This window comes from Eleutherodactylus coqui, chromosome 3 (genome assembly GCF_035609145.1).
Source record: "Eleutherodactylus coqui strain aEleCoq1 chromosome 3, aEleCoq1.hap1, whole genome shotgun sequence".
Classification (NCBI taxonomy): Eukaryota; Metazoa; Chordata; class Amphibia; order Anura; family Eleutherodactylidae; genus Eleutherodactylus; species Eleutherodactylus coqui.
This window is the reverse complement of record NC_089839.1, coordinates 82,126,775-82,145,351: the sequence shown is the minus strand read 5'-3', so window position 1 is coordinate 82,145,351 and position 18,577 is coordinate 82,126,775. Positions and strand designations below refer to the sequence as shown.

The window sequence follows — 18,577 nt, the reverse complement described above, 5'->3', positions numbered from 1 at the left end:
TCCCGTGCAGGCTCTCGGGCTGTGCCTCGCGCCGGGTCCCGTGCAGGCTCTCGGGCTCTGCCTCGCGCCCGGTCCAGTGCTGGCTTTCGTGCTGTGCCTCGCGCCCGGTCCCGGGCTGGCTCTCGTGCTGTGCCTCGCGCCCGGTCCCGGGCTGGCTCTCGTGCTGTGCCTCGCGCCCGGTCCCGGGCTGGCTCTCGTGCTGTGCCTCGCGCCCGGTCTCGGGCTGGCTCTCGTGCTGTGCCTCGCGCCCGGTCCCGGGCTGGCTCTCGTGCTGTGCCTCGCGCCCGGTCCCGGGCTGGCTCTCGTGCTGTGCCTCGCGCCCGGTCCCGGGCTGGCTCTCGTGCTGTGCCTCGCGCCCGGTCCCGGGCTGGCTCTCGTGCTGTGCCTCGCGCCCGGTCCCGGGCTGGCTCTCGTGCTGTGCCTCGCGCCCGGTCCCGGGCTGGCTCTCGTGCTGTGCCTCGCGCCCGGTCCCGTGCTGGCTCTCGGGCTGTGCCTCGCGCCGGGTCCCGTGCAGGCTCTCGTGCTGTGCCTCGCGCCCGATCCCGTGCAGGCTCTCGTGCTGTGCCTCGCGCCCGGTCCCGTGCAGGCTCTCGGGCTGTGTCTCGCGCCGGGTCCCGTGCAGGCTCTCGGGCTGTGCCTCGCGCCCGGTCCCGTGCAGGCTCTCGTGCTATGCCTCGCGCCCGTTCCCGTGCAGGCTCTCGGGCTGTGCCTCGCGCCCGGTCCCTGCAGGCTCTCGTGCTGTGCCTCGCGCCGGATCCCGTGCGGGCTCTCGGGCTGTGCCTCGCGCCGGGTCCCGTGCAGGCTCTCGGGCTGTGCCTCGCGCCGGGTCCCGTGCAGGCTCTCGGGCTGTGCCTCGCGCCGGGTCCCGTGCAGGCTCTCGGGCTGTGCCTCGCGCCCGATCCCGTGCAGGCTCTCGTGCTGTGCCTCGCGCCCGGTCCCGTGCAGGCTCTCGGGCTGTGCCTCGCGCCGGGTCCCGTGCAGGCTCTCGGGCTGTGCCTCGCGCCGGGTCCCGTGCAGGCTCTCGTGCTGTGCCTCGCGCCGGGTCCCGTGCAGGCTCTCGTGCTATGCCTCGCGCCCGTTCCCGTGCAGGCTCTCGGGCTGTGCCTCGCGCCCGGTCCCGTGCAGGCTCTCGGGCTGGCTCTCGTGCTGTGTCTCGTGCGGTCCCGTGCTGGCTCTCGTGCTGTGTCCCGTGCAGGCTCTCGGGCTGTGCCTCGCGCCGGGTCCCGTGCAGGCTCTCGGGTTGTGCCTCGCGCCGGGTCCCGTGCAGGCTCTCGGGCTGTGCCTCGCGCCGGGTCCCGTGCAGGCTCTCGGGCTGTGCCTCGCGCCGGGTCCCGTGCAGGCTCTCGGGCTGTGCCTCGCGCCGGGTCCCGTGCAGGCTCTCGGGCTGTGCCTCGCGCCGGGTCCCGCGCCGGGTCCCGTGCAGGCTCTCGGGCTGTGCCTCGCGACGGGTCCCGTGCAGGCTCTCGGGCTGTGCCTGCAGGGACCGGGCGCGAGGCACAGCACGGGACCGCGCGAGACACACCACCGCATAAACCTAACCCCCCGCTGGTCTCGTGAAGTAGCACTCGTGCACATCTCCAAAGGGGTGTGTGTCCCCAACAACCAATCAGGTAGCTGGAATCGCTCACCGCTACTGAAGTGCGGCTGAAATTCCAAATATGCGCACGGGACCGCAGGAGAGCCTGCACGAGGAACAGAACGAGACCGCGCGACAGCCTGCACGAGACTCAACACAGTAAGGTAAATGCTTATTATTATATCTGGGGATAATGTGGGAATCACTTATTATTACCTGTGATACTTTAAGCGGGGTCACTTAACTACGGATACTGTGGGGTCACTATTACTGCTGGGAATACTTTGGGGATTGCTGTTGCTGAGGTATACTTTGGGGGGCCACTTATTGCTAGGGATACTTTGGGGGGTCACTGTTGTTGGGGATACTTTGGGGGTTCACTATTGTTGAGAATACTTTGGTGGGGGTCACTATTTTGGGGGATACTGTGTGGGTCACTTGCTGGGGATATTGTGGGGATCGCTGTTTTCTGGGGATACTTTGGGGGTCAATATTATTGCTGGGGATACTGTGGGGGTCACTATTATTGTTGGGGATACTGTGGGTAAACTATTATTGCTGAGGATACTGTGGGGGTCACTATTATTGCTGGGGATACTGTGGGGGTCACTATTATTGCTCTGGATACTGTAAGGGCACTATTATTGCTCTGGATACTGTGGGGGTCACTATTATTGCTCTGGATACTGTGGGGGTCACTATTATTGCAGGGGATACTGTGGGGGGGGGGTCACTTTTATTGCTGGGGATACTGTGGGGGTCACTTTTATTGCTGGGGATACTGTGGGGGTCACTATGGGGTCACTATTATTGCTGAGGATACTATGGGGTCACTATTATTGCTGAGGATACAGTGGGGGTCACTATTATTGCTGGGGATACAGTGGGGGTCACTATTATTGCTGTGGATACTGTGGGGGTCACTATTATTGCAGGGGATACTGTGGGGGTCACTATTATTGCTGTGGATACTGTGGGGGTCACTATTATATCTGGGGATACTGTGGGGGTCACTATTTTTGCTGGGGATACTGTGGGGGTCACTATTATTGCTGGGGATGCTGTGGGGGTCACTATTATTGCTGGGGATGCTGTGGGGGTCACTATTATTGCTGGGGATACTGTGGGGGTCACTATTATTGCTGGGGATACTGTTGGGGGTCACTATTATTGCTGAGGATACTGTGGGGGTCACTATTATTGCTGGGGATACTGTGGGGGTCACTATTATTGCAGGGGATACTGTGGGGGTCACTATTATTGCTGGGGATACTGTGGGGTCACTTTTATTGCTGGGGATACTGTGGGGGGTCACTATTATTGCTGAGGATACTGTGGGGGTCACTATTATTGCTGGGGATACTGTGGGGGTCACTATTATTGCAGGGGATACTGTGGGGGTCACTATTATTGCTGGGGATACTGTGGGGGTCACTTTTATTGCTGGGGATACTGTGGGGGTCACTTTTATTGCTGGGGATACTGTGGGGGTCACTTTTATTGCTGGGGATACTGTGGGGGTCACTTTTATTGCTGGGGATACTGTGGGGGTCACTATTATATCTGGGGATACTGTGGGGTCACTATTATTGCTGGGGATACTGTGGGGGTCACTATTATTGGTAAGGATACCGTGGGGGTCACTATTATTGCTGGGGATACTGTGGGGGTCACTATTATTGCTGAGGATACTGTGGGGGTCACTATTATATCTGGGGATACTGTGGGGGTCACTATTATTGCTAAGGATACTGTGGGGGTCACTATTATTGCTGGGGATACTGTGGGGGTCACTATTATTGCTGAGGATACTGTGGGGGTCACTATTATTGCTGGGGATACTGTGGGGTCACTATTATTGCAGGGGATACTGTGGGGGTCACTATTATTGTTGGGGATACTGTGGGGGTCACTATTATTGCTGGGAATGACAGATAAATCTGTCATTCAACAGGAACGACTCCTTAATGACCCGACAACTGCCAGAAATCCAACACAGCAGATTAACTTTTCGACAGGTATCTGCCGTTCCCCGGCATCTGTCATCGTCATTAATATTCCAAAAAGGCGCAAATTGTTGGATGACAATGATCTTCCAGACCAAGACGGGTTTTTATCCACTGAAGGTGAAGAAGGAAAATGGCTTTAAGATTTGAGAACCTCGAGGATTTGATACAAGTGTAACAGAATACTTTTCTAAAACCAGAATACCCCTTTAAGTGGACTACAAATACGTAAAGGTTGTAGGGAGATGTAATAGTGGCTGTAGGGCTGTCCATAGACCTCAATGCGAGCAGCCTTGTACTTGTGGCTTTCCGCTCGGCAAGCATGTAGATGCTCTTACAGGTTTCTGCTCCCCGCTGTATTCTGTCGCCTCCCGTGCACAAACACATTATAACACAAGATCAGTTGTGATGATTGGCGCCTACCATAAACAATAATAAAAGCTGTGATGGAACGGCTTTTATATGCAACTTAGCGCTGGATGCTGACTGTAAAGCCTGGGTGGGCTGGATCTGCCGGTCTGGCTCTCCTAGCGGGGGACACTCTACGAAGTCCATAAGCCCCGTGAACAGAAGTCCTCTTCACAGTTCCTTTTTTGGAAAACCTCCAGCATAAATGATACAACATTTCTTAATGTACAAGATAATATACCTACTGACTGGGTTTCCTGTATGAAGTGTTTTCCGGTATCATGACCCCACTTAAGCATTTTTCTGCTCAGATTATTTCAGCTTCTGACGAATTAGTTCACACTTCGAAAGTTTTTGTTTTTTTTTTCCAGTACAGAAAAAATTTTGACTTCCTCTGGAGGCTGGCGCGGGCGTACAGCGACATGTTTTATGTCACAAACGATGTAGAAGAGAAGAAGCGATGCAGCCGACGGTAAGAAGAGATTTATGAAACGTCTCAGACGTCAGAATCTTCTATGTTTGCTCGTGTAAATGATTTTTCCCAAGATAGATATTTATAACACATTAGTCATTTTGTAAGTGCCAAATATCTGATTGGTGGGGGTGAGATCACCCAGACCCCCACCCATCTCCTGAATGGGTACTGCTGCCCGCTTCACCATTGCCTCCAGAGTGGTGATGGCATGTACCTGCTCACCCTCCAGAAGTGGAAACCCTTGTGTGTAAAGTCTTCTCTGCCTTTACCCTACAGGGGTTCCAGCTTCTTAAAATTCGGTGTTGTTCCAACTCTCAGCACTGAAAGGGACAAGGCTGGAGTTGTGCAGTAGTGAGCAATGTAAATGATGAAGCAGCCATAGTAGTTGCCTAGTTGCTGATTTAATACTGATGGTCTGTCCAGAGGATAGGGCATCAATCTTCACCCCTTAAGGCTTTTTTATTTTTCCAATATTGTTTTTTCCTCCCACTTTCAAAAATCATAACTGGTTTCTTTCTGTGGGCTTGTTTTTTTCCAGAAAGTTGTATTTTTTATGTAATGTACCCTGTAATATACTGCAAAACTTTTAACCCCTTCCCGCTATAGGACGTACAGTTATGTCCTGCAGGTTCGGGGGTATGTATGAAGAGAGATCACGCGGCTATCTCTCATCATACATCGCGGGTGCAGATCGTTTATTACACCTGACACCCGGCGACAACCGCTCCGATCAGCCACGCAGCTGATCGGGGCTGTTAACCCTTAAAATGCCTCTCTCAATTCTGACAACAGCATTTAAATACCCTGAACATCGTTCATGGGTCCTGTGCAGCCCCTCTGCGATGATATCGCAGGGAGCTGTGTGGGTGTCATGGCAGCTGGGGGCCTTCCCTGTGGGGTCGCTTGATAGACTTCCTGTCAGAAGGCAGTATGATTTAATGCTATAGCATTACATCATGCAGCAGGAGCGATCAAAGCATCCCTAGTTGTCGATACCTAGTGTGACTTAAAAAAAAGGAAAAAAGAAAAATAAGAATTATAAAGATTTACTAATTGTTGGGAATATTTGGAATAAAATAATCTAAATAACAAAACAAAAATACATATTTGGTATTGCTGAATCCGTAAAAGTCCAATTTATCAAACAAATGCATTATTTACCCTGCATAATGAATGTTTAAAAAAAAAAAAAAAAAGCCAGACATGCACTTTTTTTGGCCACCCTGTCTCTCAAGAATAAAAAGCGATCAAAAGGTCGTCTGAATTCAAAAATGGTACCAATGCAAACTATAGGGCGCACAACTATGTTGACGGAAAAATTAAAAAACTTATTGCGCAGAAGATGGCGGCAGAAAATAATAAAAAAAAAATACAAGTAGTACAGCAAAAAAAAAAAAGTATAAAAGTATAAAAGTTTGGTATGGTAGTAATTCTACTGACCCATAGAATAAAATTATCTAGCCACTTTTGTTTTAGTTTGTGCGCCGTAGATGGCAGAAGTTTTTTTTAGTTTTTTTTTTAATTTTACTGCACTTAGAATTTTAAAAAAGTTTTTTTAGTACATTATATGGTACATTTAATAGTACAATTGAAATATACACCTCTACTCACAAAAAAAACAAGCCCTCATACAGCGACGTTGATGGATAAGTAAAGGAGTTCAAATTTTTTAAAAATGGGGAGGAAAAAACTAAAATTGAAAAAAAAGGGCCGCTTCATTAGGGGGTTAAACATTGAAGTGAAATGGAAAAAAACATAATTTTGCCATATTTGGAAGGGGGTTGTTTTTATGCCGCACATACTGCGGTAAAAATGACTTAACTCTATTCTCTTCACCGAAAAATAACTAATTTTTTTCTTCTAAATTTTTACAGACAGAGAGGTATATATATATTTTTAATCAAATATATGTTCAATATATATTGTCCTCCCTGCTGTAATTGCTTATTCCCCAAAGTATGAAGTGTCATTCCAGTGAGGAAGGGGTTAAAACCGATGATTATACTGGAAGGTGCAGATAGCAGTAATAGCCAGCAGGCAGTCTCCCCTGCTATATATGGGAACAGCAGAGGAGCTGTCCAGTGCTGATCTCTATAGTAGAGCAGGCAGTCTCCCCTGCCATATATGGGAACAGCAGAGGAGCTGTCCAGTGCTGATCTCTATACTAGAGCAGGCAGTCTCCCCTGCCATATATCGGAACAGCAGAGGAGCTGTCCAGTGCTGATCTCTATAGTAGAGCAGGCAGTCTCCCCTGCCATATATGGTAACAGCAGAGGAGCTGTCCAGTGCTGATCTCTATAGTAGAGCAGGCAGTCTCCCCTGCCATATATGGGAACAATAGAGGAGTGCTGATCCCTGTTATAGTGACAGGGCAGGCAACCTCACACTCTCACCTAGGACTCACATGTATCCTGATAAGTGGAGAGGAAAGCTGTCTTGGATGTCTGTGGATTGGGATTGGTGGATAGGGGAACGCCCAAGGAATAGGGAAGGAGGGGCTTTTGACATATAAGCGCTGTCGGGACCTGGCATGCGGCACTCATTATTGGGAATGGGGTTAGACATCACGACTGCTTCCCGCTTGCTCTCTATGATCCTGATGACACAGTCAAATGGAAGGCAGTAAAAACGTGTCAATATAGATTAGATAGTCAGCATATAATTTCAAGCTAGTTAACCTAGTGTTAGCCGGACGCCCGATACCACCTGTCGGGCGGCTACATCGGTGCCCGTTCAGTCTAGAATATCACGGCATTTTAGTGCTGGAGGAGGTATATAGGGTATTCCTTAGGCTATCGTATTCTATTAACCCTTCCCGCTACTAAATATGGCTCATAAGTGTTTAAAAGGAGTATATATCTTGCCAAAGAAGGCACTTTGAGTGGGGACAAATCAGCACTAGTGTCATCATTGCCACCTGCGCATACTAGTAAAATTGTCGGTGTTAACTTCTTCCTCACTGGATTGACATTCCATACTTGAGACAAATCAGCACTAGCGCGCCGGCTATTTTTGCTATCTGCGCATACTAGTATGATCATCAGTGTTAACCCCTTCCTCACTGGATTGACACTCCATCCTTTGGGGAATAGACAATTATAGCAGGGAGGACAATATATATTGACATATTTGATTAAAAAAAAAATTTATATCTCTCTCTCTGTCCCAGAGTAAACCACTTCTTCTCCACTTATCTACCTTTAAGTGGGGTTTCAATATTTAAGGGGAGGGACAATTAGGTACAGCATGATACACAATATTGCACACTTGGCAATCTAAACCTCTTTTAGTTTGCTCTGCTTCTGCACATCATCAGAATAATCTAAATGATTTGAGGGTCCGGTCCCAACATTCAGATATTTTGCTATCTATTACGCATATCTTGAGGGAAGGACACACATTAAACAAAGGAAGTTAACACGCATATAAGAAGGGATTTGCAGTATCTGAAAGAGGAAAATTTAAAGCAGCATTAGTATTTCTTGCCACCATCGTTTCAGATTATGGTTTGCTAACTCTGAGCCATACAAATTGAATATTCAGACAATAATTTTTGTTTGAAGTCTGTGGTATATAAGCCAAAATATTAAGGCTCTCAGATAAAAGTGCCTTCCTAGTCATCAGCCTCTTCACGTTGCAGCGGTGTTCGTACCTGTGTCTACGTAAATTACGTGGATATGTAGTGTTTCTGCACAATTGGAAGGAATAGGCTATGAGTAGAGATAAGCAAGCGTACTCGGCCACGCCCCTTTTTCGCCCGAGCGCCGCGATTTTCGAGTACTTCCGCACTCGGGCGAAAAGATTCGGGGGGCGCCGTGGGTGAGTGGGGGGTTGCAGCGGGGAGTGTGGGGGAGAGGGAGAAAGAGAGGGCTCCCCCCTGTTCCCCACTGCTACCACCCGCTCCGACACGCCTCCCCGATGCCCCCCGAATCTTTTCACCTGAGTACGGAAGTACTCGAAAATCGCGGTGCTCGATCGAGTAATTACTCGAAACGAGTAGGTTCGCTCATCACTAGCTATGAGGTGTTTAGGTATCCGGTGTCTATCCATAAACCAGTAGCCCACCTCACATGTATATGTTTTAAGTCTGTCCATAAATCTTTTTAACATATATATGATAGTTTTTTTTAATACTATTTCTTTTTCGGTGACTAGGTTTACAAATTAAATGAAAGTTACGGTCTCTGTGACAACTAACTCTATTCTGTGGGCCACTACGATAAGGACACTACCAAATTTATATACTTTTTCTTTTTTTAGCTGTACTATTTTTCTTTTATTATTATTTTATACAGAACTTTTTTTCTTTGGCTTGTGTATTCAACGCTGCCTATACTTGATACATTGCATATGTGCGGCATTGGATATATGCAATGCTGCTACAGAGTGTGTGTGCGTGAGATCCGTATACAGCAACTCCCTGCTGGCATCCATGGTGGTAAAACACATGATCCACCTAGCAGTTTCTGCATACGGTTGTGTGAATGAGGCTTTAGGCAACGATAAGGGATGTACTACCGTGTTTCCCTGAAAATAAGACCCTGTCTTGTATAAATTTTGCCCCAAAAGAGGCACATGGTCCTATTCTCAGGCAATGTCTTATTATAGTCACCTAGCAAGCACCGCCCGGGTCCCTCTCGCTGGTCTCCGCAGTTCCAGCAGGCTTCTGAGCAGTTCTCAGCACCAAGAGAACATCGCTTGCTGGTAATGGGGTCTGTAAACCTCATCAACAGCAAGCAATGTTCTGTTAGCGCTGAGAACTGCCAGCAAGCCTGCCTGGGACTGCGGACACCAGCGGGAGGGCCCCGGACAGCGCCTACTAGGTAAGGCTTTTTTTCATGTAGTGTAGCTAGGGCTTATATTTTTGCTGGCAACACACTTCTCTGTTAACACGACACATGTCTAATCGCTGCCCACACTTCTGGCAAAGCAAATACTGAGGAAGGGGTGCCAAAACATTGAAGCGCGTTTCCTCCGGCTGCCTGTCCACGGGCATTTTTGCATTGCGTTCCCCGTGGCGATAATCCGGCCCCGGCAAAGCGCATCCCTGTCCACGAGTAGAGAATCATAGCGATTCTCTGCTCACGGGCAGCAAATGAAGCATGCTGCGCATTGCCGCGATTCTCCGCGGTGAGCCTATCTGTCAGATAGGCTCACTGCGGAGATCCGACAGCTGGCTCCTGCTCCCCGACGGCGACTGCTCCAGCAGATCTCCGCAACGCTCGTGGACAGGCAGCCTTAAGCAAGTTTCAATAAACTTGTGTGGGGTATCTGTCCGCCCTCTTACTCCACATGGGGATCAGCACTGGACATCCCCCTTTTCGTCTCCCCATATATCGTAAGATCCCTGATTGTGGACGGCGGCTGTCTGCCCCGTTACTCCACATGAGGATCAGCACTGGACATCCCCTTCTTCCCCGATAGCGTGAGATCCCTGATTGTGGAGGCCATCTGTTCGCCCCGTTACTCCACATGGGGATCAGCACTGGACATCCCCCTTCTCTTCTTCCCCGATAGCGTGAGATCCCTGATTGTGTGGGGTATCTGTCCGCCCTCTTACTCCACATGGGGATCAGCACTGGACATCCCCCTTCTCTTCTCCCCCGATAGCGTGAGATCCCTGATTGTGTGGGGTATCTGTCCGCCCTCTTACTCCACATGGGGATCAGCACTGGACATCCCCCTTCCCTTCTCTCCATATAGTGTGAGATCCCTGATTGTGGAGGGCGGCTGTCCGCCCCGTTACTCCACATGGGGATCAGCACTGGACAGCTCCCCTCGGCCGTTCTATATATTGTGCCTCCGCTCTTACTGGGGTCTCCGTGCCCCTTAACTCTTCAGTCTCTGAAGCCACATTTAATAAACTGGCTTCTACTAGGGATTAACCCCTTCTCAGTCCCCATAAAGTGCTGGCTATATTTGCCTCAATTAAGGGAGATTCATGACTGCCTATATAAGTGCAGTCCATGTCTGTGGAGATCTACATAATTGTACAGGGATCTTGTGAGAGGAAATCCCCTTAAAGGGACGGTCATTGTTAGTATATAGTGGCCCAAAGAAGACGGTGTACATATAGTACCTAAAGACATCCGGTCTGGCTAACATTCGCGTCATATGACTTCTGCATTCAAACCCCAGCTTGAATAGGTGGCTTATTCATTACCCAAACGCTTATTTCAAATCAAGGCATAGCTGCGCCGATGCGGTGACCAGAAATCTAGATGAGGTAGTCGGCACGTTATCTGCAGCTAGCCCAGTGTAGCCGGCGGCCTGATACCATCCATCAGGTGGCTACACCGGTGCCCACTAAGCTCTACGACGGCGCTGCTCCTCAGCATTGGGGGAGATAGCTAGGGTTTCTTCCATAGATACGGACCATTTACATCCGGTATTAACCCTTTCCTCCCCACTCCTCTATCGGAAGCTGGGGAGAATGCTAGTATTTGGTAAATACTAAATGGCGCGCCTGTCGTTCTGGTGTCTCTGTGTACCCCAAACTTTGGAAACCTATTACTGGGATATTGAGCACAGACACCAGTGGTTAACCCCTTCCTCTCTACTCATTTATCAGAGGCTGAGGAGACAAATTATTTCAGAAAAAACGACAGTGCACGCGGAATAAACGCTAAAATGGCGTGCCTGTCGTTCTGCTGTCTCCATGTTAACCCCTTCCTCTCTATTAATTTATTAGAAACTGAGGAGGTGATTTGTCTTAGTGAAATGACATTGTGCGCGGTATAAACGCCAAATAGCGCACCTGTCTTTATGCTGCAACTATATGTCCTTCATTGGTGTAAATCTCCCCCTGGCATACAAGGGTTTACCATCTTTTATTCCTCTTGCTGGGAATAATGCAGGATAAAAGAGAGGAGCGGGTATAAGGAAATGGGGTTAAACACCAAATAACTGAGAACGTGGTTTATTACAGGATAGAATGGATCCATAAGTCAGCGCTGCATTTATTGTTGGCGTCCGCAGCAAATAGTGCGCTGTATACTACAATAATCCAGGCAGAGTATACAGACAATCCCCTCGGAGGACCAACAAAACAAAAGGCTCTTAGATTTATACAGCAAGTGCCTTCCTATTCCCTGGCATCCCTGGTACAGCACCGCGGAGCTACAATGTTATACCGATGCATCATCCATGGATTTGTGGGTTCTCCGGCCCTATACAGCTATAAGGGAATAGGTTGTAAGGTGTGTAACCCTTTGGTGGCCAGCCATAGACCCGGGTCTACCCTTATGTCTACATCTATGAGTCTGTCCATTCATTCTGTTAAACAAAAATTTAATAAAATTTAGTTTTAAGATTATTTTTCGGTGATTTGGGCTTAATGAGATAAAAGAAGTATACTGTCACTTTATTTCGGTGATTTATACTGAAACACTGTATCTTTTCAGAATAAATATACTATAAATAGAGATGAGCGAGTATACTCGGTAAAGGCAATTGCTCGAGCGAGCATTGCCTTTACCGAGTACCTGCCCGCTCGAGATGAAACGTTCGAGTGCTGCCGGCGGGCAGGGAGCTGCGGGGGAGAGCGGGGCGAAATGGAGGGGAGATCTCTCTCTCCCTCTCTCCCCCTCGCTCCCTCCTGATGACAGCCGCTACTCACCGCTCCCCCGCGCCGGCACCCGAACGTTTCACCTCGAGCGGGCAGGTACTCTGCAAAGGCAATGCTCGCTCGAGCAATTGCCTTTACTGAGTATACTCGCTCATCTCTAACTATAAAGTTTGACGTGGCGCTGAGTCCGAGTCACGGGGGTGGGCCGCACCGGACCCTCACTGCTCGCTGCATAATAAATATAATTACAAGATGTGCCAGATTATCAGGAGGAAAGACATTAGTTTCTCCAGTCTGGATAATAGAGGAGGGTCTGAGGGTCCTGAGCAGAACCACCTACTATTATCTTCGGGTCACATGGTGGAATCCGATGCGGACGTTTCCATTTCTAAAAACTGCAGGAGTAACCTGCGGCCAAGTCACATGTTTCTGCCGCTTATTTACTGCACAGACAGCTCCCCTAAAACCATGGCAGAAATCCACAGTTTCTCTGCCGTGGATCCGCACACGGATTTAGCCGCATCAAAGAGCAAAATCGGCGGAATTTTCCTTGCTAACATGCATGAAATGACGTGACGCTACTTCACACAGATACGTGGATTATGTCCATTGACACGGCTAAATCTGCTTGTAAACCTGCGGCAGAAACATGCAGCTCAGCCACAGATTTCTCCTGCGGTTTTTAGAAGTGGAAGATTCCGCATCAGATTCCGCCACGGGACCCTCACGAATCCGTGATACTGCTTTTAAAAAAGTCTCTGGGATATTTCTTGGCATTTTGGGTCAGGAAGGGCATCGTTTCTCCATAAGGAGAGCACCTAGAAGGTAAGGAAGGAGACTTATAAGGCCATCCATGCTCCTCTGGGAAATATGCAAGTAGGGAAGATGGAACAATACCCCTGCAGCGCCACCTATTGGAGGGCAGTTTTCCTGCAAGTCAATGTCAGACTTTTTAGACAAGCCTTCCATCTTCCTATTTGCATATGGCATTGTGTAAATGCTTTCGTTAAAGGGTCATTTCAGATATGCATACTGCCATCTCTACAATGAGAAGTTTATAAGTAATGAGTAGACGCACAGCTGGAAGATCAGATGCTGTTACTGATGCAGTTGTGCCATCCTAGAAGCCGTTCCTGCACCCACTATTGCCCCCCTTAGGCTGGGCTCACAAAGGACTGAAATCTCATGGAGTGACCACACGGAAATATCGCCAGATTTCTGCAGGAAAAATGAAGCTTCACACTTTTGCAGTGTCTTCGCCGCCTGCATTCTGCTGCAGCCATCTCTCCCCATAGAGAGTAGAGAGGCTGCAGCGGAAACAGTGAAAGAATCGACATGTCGCATCTTTTAATTCTGAGTCACTGCAGAAGTATTGCAGGACAGACGGCTTTCATTGACTGCAATGGAAGCCGTCCGTGAGATTTTTCGCATAGAATAAAACATGCTGCACTTTTGATTTCCTCCTTCACAGTTGATTTCCTCCCATGGGCAGGGGAGAATCATTTAACACTTCATGTCTATGGACGGACATTGCTGCGGAATTCGCGGTGGGTGTCTGACCGTGAATTCCGCAGCGATAATCCGTCCCTGGGCATTCGACCTAAATAAGACATCCAATGGAAATAAAGACACCGACACAAAGATTTATGGAGAAGGAACATTTTATTTCTAGTTGTAGGAAATGGTAGATTTTATTATGGGGAATGTTAAGGCGGAATTGATCCAGAGGAAGGCGAAAACCCTTTGATAGGAAAAAGCCAATTATCCTTGTATAAAGGGGAAAATTCCTTCCTGACCCCAAATATGGCGATCAGAGCAAGTCCCAAGATCAAAGCCGAAATCTGACCTGACTTTATAAAATGTATTATTGTTTCCATAAATGTATATAAATCTGTTACCATTTATTGTTTGTGTGAGATGTAAAGTGTATTGGACTAAACCTGTTTATAGACTGTGTTGATCCTGAGGAAGGCGAAAACCCCCTTCAGGAAAGAGCCAATTATCCTGTTTTAAGGGGGGAAAATTCCTTCCTGACCCCAAATATGGCGACCAGAATAAATCCCAGGCTCAAACGCCAGCCGCTCACCTCCCTAGTGTATGTGATGTCAGCTAAGGATTGTGTTTCTTTATGTTTATATTATGTTATTTATGTGGCTGATTCCTTATAAATAAGACATAAACCTATTTAAGGCTGTGAGTTGATCCAGAAGAAGGCAAAAACCTCCTTGAGGTATGAGCCAATTGTCCTCAAGTTGGAAAAATTCCTTCCTGACCCCAAATATGGCGATCAGAGCAAGTCCCAGGATCAAAGCCGACAACTACACCTATCTGTGTGTATACTTGTGTCTATGTATGTGTTAGTGGCTACACTAGTGTCTAACCTTCATGTATGTGGTGCGTGCTACTTACCCGGCCTGTGCCGAGGTCTTACTAGTAACCAGGAGTTCAGGGATAATAGTCACTCGGGCTATTGTTCCTGAACTCGCCAGTTACCAATCAAGCACAGGCCGCTCCTGGGGGTGTAGAGGGTCTACAGGAGAGGATGATGTCCGATGTCAGCTGCAGGATGTCAGGGTTCAGGGTTACATGATGGTAAGGCAGGATGCAGTTGGTGGAGAGAGGATGTTGTTGGTAAGCCGGGGTCTTCTACAGCAGCAGAGTCGTGGGTTCAGCAGACAGTTGGCACGGGTTGAGCCTACAAGACATAAGACAGAATTGTCAATTTTACCAGCAGTGGATATAAACCAGTGAACTAATGTAACATGATGGCTTGTATCAGGATCTGATTTGTATCTGATCTAAAGAAAAGATACTTTATATATTAATCTTTCTATAGTATGTGAGGTTCTGCTACAGTGTATGGATATAATGGTAGATGTCCTGTGTGTATAGGTGTATATAGGTGTACAGATATGAATGTGTAGGTGTATATAGGTGTACAGATAGGTATGTGTAGGTGTATATAGAAGATACTTACCAGATGGTCACGGCTTCCTTCACAATCGGATTCTTCTCGTCATCCTAAGAAGAAGCAGAGACATAGTAATTACAGGAGCAATAATAATGTAGCCGAGGAGGGAGAAGTCTGCAGACCAGACATGGTGACATGAAGCAGGGTTACTATATGACCTCCTGTGCTGCCTGACACTAGAGGAACAATGACAGTGAACACAGAGGTCTGCCTGAAGAACATCATCCCTAGAGGAGGAAGATCTTACCGGGTCCAGCTTGGTGAAGTGTACGAGAATCCGTCTATGGGGTGAAGGGGTGTCCCATCCTCCGGCCATGGCAGGTCTCTGTTTCTCGGAACTCTGCTGAAGGGCTTGAATGGCGGCTCTGCCCTTCTCAGTTCCAGCTCCTCCCAATTTACGGTGCTGAAGAATCGGTGACCTCTGATGTTCTTGTGGACACCCAGCCTCTTCTTAGGCTTCTTTCGCAGCAGTCTCTTCACAAGATGCTTTACGTCCGCATCAAGCCAAGATGGGAATTTTGGCTTCTTTCTTTTGATGGACTTGATGATCTTTCTCTTGGAGGAGCCGTGGTAGAAAGGGGACTGTCCTGTCGCCATCCAGGATACGACAATCCCCAGGCTCCACCAGTCGACTGCTGCGTCGTAGTCCTTTTTGCGAAGCACCTCTGGGGCCATGAATCGATATGTGCCCGTCACCCCGCTGATCTTCTTAGATGGGACAACGCCGTCTTGGGCCAGCCCCAGGTCAATCAGGCGGATGTGTCCATCTCCGTCCAGCATGATGTTCGCCGGCTTTATGTCACTGCAAAGAAAAAAGAGAAATGTTAGTCTGTTCAGTGATACAGAAGACTTGGGAATGTACCGCAGCCAAACCAGTCCTAATTCAGAACTCTGGGAAAGCTGGGTACATTATCTCCACCAATGAAACGGGCAGATGTGGGAAAGTTGTGCTTACCGATGGATGATGTAGCGTCGGTGCAGGAACTGGAGGCCGCAAGCAATCTCCGCTGTGTAGAATCTGAGAGAAGAGTGTAGTATCAATGACATGACATCATTCCCCCTGACATCATGTCACATCATAGTGTCCCCACCAGAAGAGGTGCTGTTTATGGCAGCCTGTATGTCCTCCACTCTTCTATACCTGTCATGTCGCCCTCAGTATCCCCCCCACCCACCCGGCTCCCGATTAGTCATTTACTCACCTCACATGGTTGATGTCCAAGCTGCCGCACATCCTGATCATTGCTGCCAGGCTTCCTCCGGACAGATACTCCGTGATGAAGTAGGCCCGGTCTGCAGACTGCTGTGTGGCGTACAGATGGCAGATGAAGGGGCAGTCTTGGGCCTTCAGGAGTATCCGCCGCTCTCTCCTTATGACGTCCGCCTTGCTCTTTTCTCTGTCGACCACCTTGATGGCCATGAAGGTGTTCCTTCCGGGGAAAGATGCCAGGACCACCTCAAGAGAACAAATAGGAAATTATCACTGACAGCGGCCAGAGGGGAAAGTCATATACATTTATTAAATAGGGGATTTATCACTAGGCCGCCTTCACACGGCCAAGAAGAGCGCGCAAGATTTGTACTCTGCGAAACGCACAAATAAGAACCCCATTCCTTTGAATGGAATCATATATCATGACTGTTTTTCTCTTTTTTTTTTTCAGCATCTTGATGCTGGAAAAAAAAACTTGCAGCATGTTCTCTCTGCACGTTCCTCGGACGCATCGCCCGTTGTTGTTTTTTTTTACAATGCATGTGTATAAGTCAATCAATCAATAGATGAATAAATCTGCCCCCCCCCCCCAAAAAAAATCCCCACATTTATAAAAGTTCGCTGTCCATTGGGTATAAAGAGCTTATAAATTCATATATATACAAACAATAAATAATCGCTATTTCCAAGCACATAATATAAATAATACAATGAAGCATAAACAGAAATACATCTTTTATTTGCTGATAAAACAGTAGATCCTTTCCATCAGGGGTTACTGACTCTTATTACCGCCAGCGTCATCCCATTATAAACACCCGCACTCATGCCAGGGCATGAAGGGGCGTGCAGAGAGCCGTCCCCCGAAGGACACCGAAACGTCCCACTGTCCAGCAGCGAGGTCACGGAGTGCAGGGAAAGTTTAGCGCCACGGTTGCCTAGCAACAAACCACCAAGAATTATAATAAGAATGCGATCTAGAAATAAGCCTTGTGATTATAACGGCTCAATCATCACCAGTCCCAGAAATATGGAAATGTGCAGAGAATGCCCCATGATTGTGGTAACGCCGTCCCTACCTGCCAGTTGTCCCATATAGAAGTATCCTAAGCCTCTCCTGCGGGTTACATGACTGATAACAGGGAACAATAGTCTGCACAGTAAATGGAAGTAGTGAAAATAGCAGTCATATAACTTACCTCGCTGAAGCTTCCTCTGCCCAAGATCTGAAGGGCGGTGAAGCGATTGATGTTAAATCCGCGGTCTGATGGTAGAGGGTCCTGGCTGGTGCCCGGTCTTGGCTCCTCATCCTCTCTGCTCCTCCTCCTCTTTATCTCCGTGAGTCCGCTCACGCACTCCTCTTCTCTCTTACGCTTTTCGGCATTTCTATGTCCATTGGACGACATTTTTCTCAATCCAATAGTCTTCGATCCAACCGCTGCCGTCGTCAGTTGAAAGGAAATGGCAGTTGGCCGAGTGGAGGTCAAAGGTCAGTTAAGCTGCCAGTACTTTGCTTGCCAGTACTCTTCTCTGCCATATACACTGTGATGTGGGCACCTTGAGTGATGGTCTAGTGCCCAAAGAAATGGACAAATTCATGGCTTATTAGTAGATGGGGCAAGGATGGCACTTCATGTCTGAGTTGGCAGTGGTGCCCATAGTTTATCAGAAATTTCTGGAGTCTTAGAAAACTTACAGTTGTGTGGACATTGAAACAAACCCGCTGGAGGGATAAACCATAAATTGTACTAATGAGAGGAATAATAAAGCCTTGTGAGGGTCATTTTCTGCTGCATTCAATAAGTGTCCATCATCCAGATACATGACGGGTATCTCCATAGGTTACAATGGGCAGCGCCCTCGCCAGTGCAGATCTGGGTGTAGCGGGCTGAGATGCTTCTATGGAGGTTATCCCCTTAAGGACGAAGCTTTTTTTTTTTTCGTTTTTCCATTTTTTTGTTTTTTCCTCCTCCATTTTAAAGCATTGTAACCCCTTTATATATCCCTCGCCGTCGCTATATGAGGGCTTGTGAGGGCGAGACAAGTTTTATTCTTCAATGGTAATATTTAAATTACCATATAATGCACTGAAAAAGTGAAATTCCGCCATCTTTCAGCAACAATAATGACATACCGTTATTCTGTAGGTCGGTACGACTACTACCATAACAAACTTTATAGAGTTTTTTTTGCTGAACTACTTGTATTTTTTTCAAAGACATTTAATTTTTATAAATTATTTTCTGCCGCCATCTTCTGTGCGCAATAGCTTGTTTATTTTTCTGGTGACACAGTTGCGCGAGGGCTCATTTCTTGCGGGACGTCCTGTAGTTTACGTTGCTGATATTTTGTAATACATAA

At 48.1% G+C, this 18,577-nt stretch overlaps 1 long non-coding RNA gene across 1 annotated transcript; it reads right to left on the bottom strand.

The window, feature by feature from the left end:
* Positions 1–15,734: 15,734 nt before the first annotated feature.
* On the bottom strand, positions 15,735–16,351 carry LOC136619777 (uncharacterized). Its single transcript, XR_010791026.1, has 3 exons — positions 16,206–16,351; positions 15,959–16,021; positions 15,735–15,805 (listed from the first exon to the last, which is right to left on the bottom strand). It is a non-coding gene; the product is annotated as an uncharacterized lncRNA (long non-coding RNA).
* Positions 16,352–18,577: the final 2,226 nt, after the last annotated feature.